Source organism: Polyodon spathula, chromosome 37 (genome assembly GCF_017654505.1).
Source record: "Polyodon spathula isolate WHYD16114869_AA chromosome 37, ASM1765450v1, whole genome shotgun sequence".
NCBI lineage: Eukaryota > Metazoa > Chordata > Actinopteri > Acipenseriformes > Polyodontidae > Polyodon > Polyodon spathula.
Genome location: NC_054570.1, coordinates 1,983,457 through 1,992,043, shown reverse-complemented (window position 1 = coordinate 1,992,043; position 8,587 = coordinate 1,983,457).

The window sequence follows — 8,587 nt, the reverse complement described above, 5'->3', positions numbered from 1 at the left end:
AAGTTAAAAACGACTACAGTGTTTTATGTTTAATACTAGTTTCTGAGCGCAATCTTAGTTTTTGTGATATAAGTTATAACAACAAAACTAGCTCAGCCTTGCCCAGAACCACACACAATGACATCTCTTATGACAATAAGACATCCTACACACACCGTATTCACTTATAAATACAGTTTGAAATGCACTTGTTCTTTCCAAAGCACGTGGGAAAATGACGTACCTTTTAAGACGAGTAATATAACAGTAAGGATGAATTCTAAACTCCACATGGTCTTCTGAGATTATCTGTCCCACTCACGTCTATAAAAAACAGGACAGAAGTCAGACTGGATACCATTTAAACATGAGGAAAGAGGAACAGTGTGACTAGTAAGACTTTCTAGACCCTATTTTCACAGCAGTGTGCACATTTATTAGAACACCTCAAGATTTGTCATTTATATAGCTACCGGCATGTTGGGTGGGAGAATTTCAGTTTTCGGTCAGCAATCAGTCATATGCAAACAATAGGCACTTGTGTGTGGAAATGTTAGACCACTTTGTGCTTTCAAATTCTTGCAATTTCATGCATTTTACTGTGGCTGTGTTGCTTTTCTCTTATTATTGCAGCCTATTAAAGTCACCAATTAAATTAGACAAGCACTAATTTGCCTATTTTTTGACAATGTTCCAAGATTTTCAGTTCCAGTGGTTTGATTTCATATGCATAAGTCAAAACAACAGAAGCAACGGGGCATTCTGAAAAATTTGTACTTTACTGTAGTCCTGTCTCAACAAAATTTGATGGAAGTACTTAGTTTCACTTAGTGCTATGTCCTTTATTGTCACTAGGGAGCGCTCTACTTCAAGAATTCAGTGCGTCTATATATATATATATATATATATATATATGTTAATGCACAAGCTTGTGTTGAAAATCAACCCTTATAATAGTACGCCAAAAAATGGTGACACTAGTTTATTTAGGAGTTCTCCAATAATTTGGCAAAAATAAGCCTTAAAACACAGATGAGGGCAGCCCCAATTACCACCCCGAGGCTCTCAATCTGATTGGAGATGCCCGGTCGCTTCACCAGAGTATCCAAGTTGCTGCCCGGTGTATCCCAGTCATAGCCCTTAGGTTCCAAGTCGTGGGCAGAGAGCGCAACGGACCCCACACCTGTAGCCGCTGGCCCAGAAGCAGCCAGTCAAGACTCCTCCATATTAACAAATCTTAACTAAACAGAAAAGTTTATAAAAATTGGTTTAAAGCAAGACATCAAGTTTGTTGAAATCTTACTTATTTCCACTCAGAGATCAGGGGAAAAAAAAAAGCCTTTTTGAAGAGATCCACCTAAACGATAAGACAACGAACCAAAGCTTCGATAAAAAAGTGTCAGTAAAACCACACGCTGGAAAGTGAATGAGCGAGCGCTGAGTGCTGATAAAGGAAAACAAAGTGGCAGGCAGTTTCAATCTGTAAACGGTTAGTGCAGGTGCAAGATGCTTCTCTTATAACTCAGAACTGTGTATTCGTGCAGAAGATGCTTCTAAATCTGCCCCGAAAATACTCAAGTTGTTTGCTCTTCTAAAACAGACGATGTAGTAAGCAGGGGTTAATTTGTGGATGATCATACCGGATCCCAGATTTCTATCTGACAGGCGAGAATTATACAGTAAACCACAAATTGCTGCAATAAATAACTTTACTACCGTAATTTTTACAATATAATGTGCATGACTGAACTGTCTTGGGTTACATCCCTTTGATATAACACACACCTCTCATATGCTGCCTAAGCAAACCCTTATAGTAAAGTATCTATAATACTATAATCTGAGTATATAACACAAACTGTATACATCAAACAGAACTTCTCCTTAAATGTTGGTAAACGGTAAATATATTACATAGTTGCACAATGGCACTGGTACCAATATTGAACCACAGCATTGTGATGCACTGCCAGCAGTGTGTACTGAGTGTTCATTCCACTGTGAAACAATTATCTAGAAGAACAGACACTCTGCCAAGCCTATGCCATTATAACAGTCCTAGCTACTGTTGTGCAACTGCTGTCCCCCATCACACTGCTTTGCCACTGTAGTACCATTGAAGATGGTAAGGACAGACGCTTTGTCTTGCCAGTGTAGCAATACAATACTGATTGTAATCAAAAAAGATAAAGAAAAGACTTGCCTCTTGTTTTTAAAGCCTTCGCTAACCGAGTAAATGCACTTCTTGTTTTCAGTCGTCTCCTCTTAAAAACACAAGGAAATCCCGACACCCCCCCCTTGCTTGCCTTGAGTAGGTAAGTCAATCCAGCTTGGAGAGCAGAGCGAGGCGCAGAGCTAACAGCTGCTCCCGTTACTCCTGTGGGCAGGTTTAAATATTCATCCGACATTTCTTAAGAAGCCTTCGAATCCCACATCGAACATTCCTCTCTTTTCTCGTGACTCGCTTCTCTTTGAACAGTCCTGCCTCTGTCTGCTCCGAGGTTCTGTCGGGGCGCGGACGACCCGTGCAGATCGCCCTTCTCTGAATCTTGCGTTGACGTTTGAGAAGCAGCTGCTGAGAGATCGTTTTTTTGCCATGTGCTGCTGTTACAGATTCTGACGCAGAGAACCTTTTGTAACCTTCAGTGGAGGCTTATTTTAATTCCTTGTTTGCTGCCCTCCCAGGTGCCAGAATGAAGATGCAGTTTGTACAAAATGCTGCAGCCAGAATAGTTGCACCTACTCAGTCTACTGGTTCAACTACCCCAGTTTTAAGGTCTGTACATCAGCTTCCATTGAAGCATCGTAGAGCTTTAAAGGCTGGCTATTCAAGATTTTGGCCCTGCCTATTTGTTACTTATTCCTTACAAACTGACCTCTACTGTACAGTGGTGTTGACAAGCTGGAACGTGTCGGAACGCTGTTCCAGTACTATTTTCCATAGGCAGCAGTGATGTAATCAAGCAGGATACTCACGTAATAAGCAAGCTAAGTCAATCAATCAATCAATCTTTACTTCTTGCTGAAGAAATATTTTAGTGGCGTTCAGATTTAGGGCTACGCCACTGACTGTGAGATCTGTCTTTTGGTAATGTTAAGAACTTGATTAAAAACATAAGGTGGTATTTAGTTCATAAGCTTCTTCACTTATGAACACACTTCAAGGTTCTTAGAGTTATTGGGATTTGATTGAGATCTGAAACCGATTTTTAACAGTTTGTATTTTATCCCTGCACCAAAGTATTTATTATTTTTTTAAATCAGTAATTTATCTGATTTTAAAACGCTTAACATTGTTAATAGAACAATATTACCACTAGCACACTGACACAGCTAGAGAGCGAAAAGGTTTCAAATTGACTCACAAGATTTCTTTGTCAACTGGAATCCAAGGGTTAACGCAAGCAAAGAAGCATCAAATGACTGAATCAGGCGATTCTCCTATTGGGCGGTGGAGGCTGGGCAAAGACAGCCATTGGCTGAGTCTACAATAGGGCTGTCTTGGAAGCTTCATACCAGCAATTGCAGAAACGTACGCAAGGCTGTCAGGGAAAACACATAGCAAGGGATTTTACAAGGGGACTGACACAGCATGCCATACCCACACAGGTTCATCTTAGAAAATGTGTTTGTTGCACAGTTCCTTCTTCTGCATGTCCAGTGTACTCATAATGTGGTCCTCAGGGCCAAAGCATTTTGTCAGCATTAAAGGGATATTTTATATGCTATCCTTTTCATCAGTCTCCGATCATTGTCCATCACCATGCTACCTTATTTTTGTTTTTTTTAACCACTGCGTCTGCTTCTGAAAAGACTCCTAAAAGCTATGTTTCTTTAGTAAGGGGGGTTTGTCTTTTCCGCCCCCCCTGTAACTGTGATTTTGACTGGTGATTTTCCATTCACAAGCAGAGGTTGCTGCTTTTGAATGCTTCTCTATGCTTTACCATGCTTTGTCTCTGCTTGATTATTTTTACTGATGTGAATTACACATTTTGCTTTGTTTTTACTATGGGTATAACTCCACTCAATCATTTTTGATGCCACTAAATCCTTTTAACTGGTTTGACCCAACACTTCTGTTTTCTTTATCTTACATCTTACTATGAAGCATGCATCACTGCTCCGGGCTGCTGTCAAACAGACCCTACATTATCTGTATGGCGGCTGTAGGTGGTTCCTCTGAATAGCTTTCATGAATGGCTCACACTGGGACACCAGGCTATAAGTTGAGGCACGCGTTTAGCATAACACCTACAGAAGCATTCTATAAATGCAGGAGCATGGAACTCTGAAAGATCAGTCCGGCTGTGTTAGGACCCTATAGAATTAACTAATGTTGCTTTATAAAGTCTGATGAAACCTGTCGAATAACGTTACGTTAACATATTGAGTTACATAACGCTTTGTAGTTTTTCCATAGTACAGAAAAACTGACAAAAATCTAACATGAAATACTGTTCTACTATTATGGCTTCTGGTAGACTTTTCCAATGTCACTTTGTAGTTTAACTAGTAAGTTTAACTAGAACTCCGGAGATGAACAACTGTCTCCCTCACTGGTATAAAAACCTTGACAATGATTGTATCCCTTCCAAATAAGTAAACAATAAGGTCCATGAGTATCCTGCTACACAGGAAGTACATTTATAGTGTGGAGGGATAGATTGCTTTAGTCCGAGGAAAATATTAGCCTGAGAAAAGGGACAAAAAATGCTTTCTAAACCCTTTAAAACTGATTGAAAACCCTTGAAAAGGGACATCAGTCCTTATTGGCAAACACATGCTAGCCTAGCAGCCCTTCATTTCCTGGTAACCGGCTGACAGGATTAGTGCGCACAGTTGAGTTTCTCTGTCAGGCACCAGATGGTAGGTCGCCCACAGTTTCCAGTTCTTTCTGGTTCTCTTCCTTTCCGCCTGAGTCACTGTCAGCTGGGTCCCGCTGAATTCCCTGCCTTCACAGTACTGTTCGGAGCGACTGTGGAGAGCTTAAACGTGGTCAGAAAATTGGCAGCGTGATCGGCAGCGTTGCTTCCAGCGCTACGCCGTTTGTTGTAATAAATAAATGTGTTTCTGTTTGCGCTGCCGGTCCAGCAGTTCTGTAATCAAGCGGCTGTTTTGTTTTGTTTGTATATTGCACGTGAGTTGGCAGTCAAGAAGGCGAATGACCATAAACATCACAGAGCATTCCGTTACAACTGTACGCCATCAAAACTGATACCAGCAAGTTGTTGTGTCTGTTTCTATTCTGTTGTAATCTCTTATAATGGCCTTATTGGCAGTGTGGGTGTCAAATGCATGAATTATGAGTTATTAGAAGGACCAGGGGGGGTATTAAATTGCTCCGAAATTAAGGACAGACGAATTTTTCATTCGTGGTAATACTAAATGATTTCAATAGCTTGTGAGCAGAACTAAAAACACACCCACTATTCCAGGAACTATATTGAGAACTTCGAACGCATTTCTACTTAAAAGCACCAACCGCCTACACTGTTTCCTGCCCATCTTCACCCAAATAAATCACAACTAAAAGGTATGAAATATAGTGCCAAGCCCAAGTCAAACCTGACGATCAGTAGAGGTTTTGAAACACAGGTCCCTAAATTGGCCTAACTCTTAACATGAAGTGTCTCTAATCACTGTGTAGTTACATAGTAGTTACATGTGTACTTACACATAAATACACATTCATTACCATGTACTTAATATGCAAGTCTTTTTGCATGATATAACCCTAACCCTAACTGTATCCCTATCTCAACGCTAAGCCTAACCCTAATATTTTCAGATACAAAAGTAACCCTTCCCTGCTTTCCACCTAATGTCTCGCTGTCTCTCCCAGTCACACTTGTTTAGATGTGTTCTTCTGCTCTTCTTTTGCTTCGCCTCTGAATCGCGTGTTGCTGCATTGTTGTTTAGCTATTGTTTTGAAATGTCTTCTCTAAGACAAAAAATAAATCTATAAAATATAAAAGTTCCCATTACCTGTTGGCTTCTCAAAAAGATTAATTGATGCCAATCTTTAAAATAAATTAAAGATACAGCTTTGTGAATAGCAATTATTATTATTATTATTATTATTATTATTATTATTATTATATTATTATTATTATTATTAAATATATTATTAATATATAATTAATAATATACAATGTTACCCTAATTTTTCGTAACTGTTATAATCAACCCAAGTTGGGATATATATTATTATATATATATATATATTATATATATATATATAATATATATATATAGCATTTCATGCTCCATTTCTAAAGTGTAAAAACTTACCCTACAGTTAAGGCACTTGTGCTAATCGCTCCCCTTACTCTCCAGTCTCTTACCCTGCAGACTCTGAGAGCTTGTGTTGTGTTTTTCAGATTGCTCAGTGGGTCTGTACCAGGACACATCGCTCCCTGTATGGTAATCAGGCCAGACTGTACAGCCACTGTTTAACAGGATCATTCATAAATTCCCGCGTTGTGACATCAGCACAATGAGAGCTCTGTTGTGAGAGCGAACGGCCTTCAAAGCAAGACTTTTTAGAATTAAAAAAAAAGAAAGAAAGAAAGACCATCTCTTTCATGCATTTCCAAAATAATAATCTTTCTTTTGTTCTCTGTTCTTTCAGGATTTCTGGACTGTGAATAAAGTTTGGGCAAATATATAATAAAATCTAGGGTCCTTTTGCAGTGTTCCCACGGTTGTACTGTGCATTTTTATAGTTTACCGTGGTTTTCACTGCATGTACTCTGTGCTCAAAGTGCTTACTTGTGCTTTATTTTAATCTTCTTAAACTTGTGTAAGGACTGTGTAGCCTGCACAGTAGCCTGTAATGAATAGTCTGCAGCATTTCAAGCTTTGTTCTTGTGGTTTATGTAACTGACAGTACCCCTTGATGGAATGATCTACTTCGTTTCAGCTTGTCTGTTCCAGTATATTTTACTTTGCTCCAATGACTTCAGTGGTGCATTGATTGAATTACAGCTTGTTTCATATATATATATATATATATATATATATATATATATATATATATATATATATATAGTTATTAAAGAAACAGTAACCATTAAATAACCACCAGTTATATGTGTCATTCCCCTTGGTTTGAAAATAACGCAATAAAAAGTGAAATACTGAATATAATGATGAGAGCCTTCCAGGTGCAATTTAAACAAGGATGCATTTGTTCTGGATCACTCTGAAAGGGGCTCAGTGCATTGTCTGTGGCAATCAACCGCAAGGTCTACAACAGACTTTATTTCAAGTAGGGCTTTCCAGTTTCAGTGCTAGAACACAGATGGCCGTGTAAGCCCACGTCCCAGTTGTTTGTGAAACAGTGGGACCCAAACCATTCGTATCTAAATGCTGCCTTCTGGTAACTTGTCAATTTGCATCAGCGCACATCGCATCAGATCCTTCCCTAATGCTCGCTGCATCCCATCCCGGCTACCTTTAATCATGCTGATAGCGAGTGAGAAATCCACTCTCACCAGGATTAGAGGCAGCCAACGAAGACTGATAAGCATACAATAAACACACTCGCTGCTTCCACAAGCTTGGAGAGATGCACTATGGATCCATGTAAATCCTTTCTGCAGATAACAATAAGGGTGAGCGTGAGCTGTTGGGGGAACAGATTATCTAATCTTGAAAGAAGAGAAGCAGGGAATTGTTCTGCTTTTAGACAATTATGTATATGTACAAACTAACCACAAGCTAACGCAGCGACAGGCTCCGATTGTACCATCAAGGGAACTCGGTGGCACGAGACAATGGGGCTTGTGTGAAAATGACAGATTGTCCGAGAGACATCATGAGCATTGTTTATAGGAATTAGCGTCTCACTCATACAGTAGCTTTGGAAGCTTTTGTAACCCCCAAAGTCCCAACTAGTTATCGTCTTTTTTTCTCTTTATGTTAGTTTATTTGTTTGTTTATTTTTTGTTGTGACTTCCTGGCTAATCAGTCTGTTTTAAGGGTTTGTTTTGGCTGCTTCTTAGTTTGTTTTTTGTTTTTTTGTTTTGGGTGAGGGTAGAACAGTTGGCAGGTATCCACAACCCAAATCCCTAATTGACACCTTTTCAGACAGGCTCTCAGAGTAAGAGAAGCTGGGGATTGCAAGGCCACGCAGGCCCTGCTTTCCTCTCTGAAGGGGGTGGCCCCACAGTAGAGTAGAACTTGGCCTGTGTGAAGTGTGCTTGTGTGTGAATACACTTGTTCATGCAGCTGTAACCGCTGTTGAACCACAAAATGGCCTTCATTTAAACCAAGAATGCTGTAACAATCAAATCCAGTTACGTGGTTTATGATGTACGGCTCAGGGGAATTTGCCAAGGACCTTTTGTGCTCAAGTCTACTCGTATTTCACAACTTAAAACAGACCCTGTCCCCAGTCTATTCGGATATTAGGTGGTTATAAAGTTATGTATTTTGTGTTTTATCCTGTGGGCCAGTTTGAATTCATGTCTGCACACTGTATCATTATTGTTATTGGAATTATAAATAACTGTATGGCTTACTGAACTCTACTATATGGCTCTTTTGATTCGACTGCGAAGGGCTGGTTTCACAGACTACCTAATTTTATTTTAGGCAAGGTAGT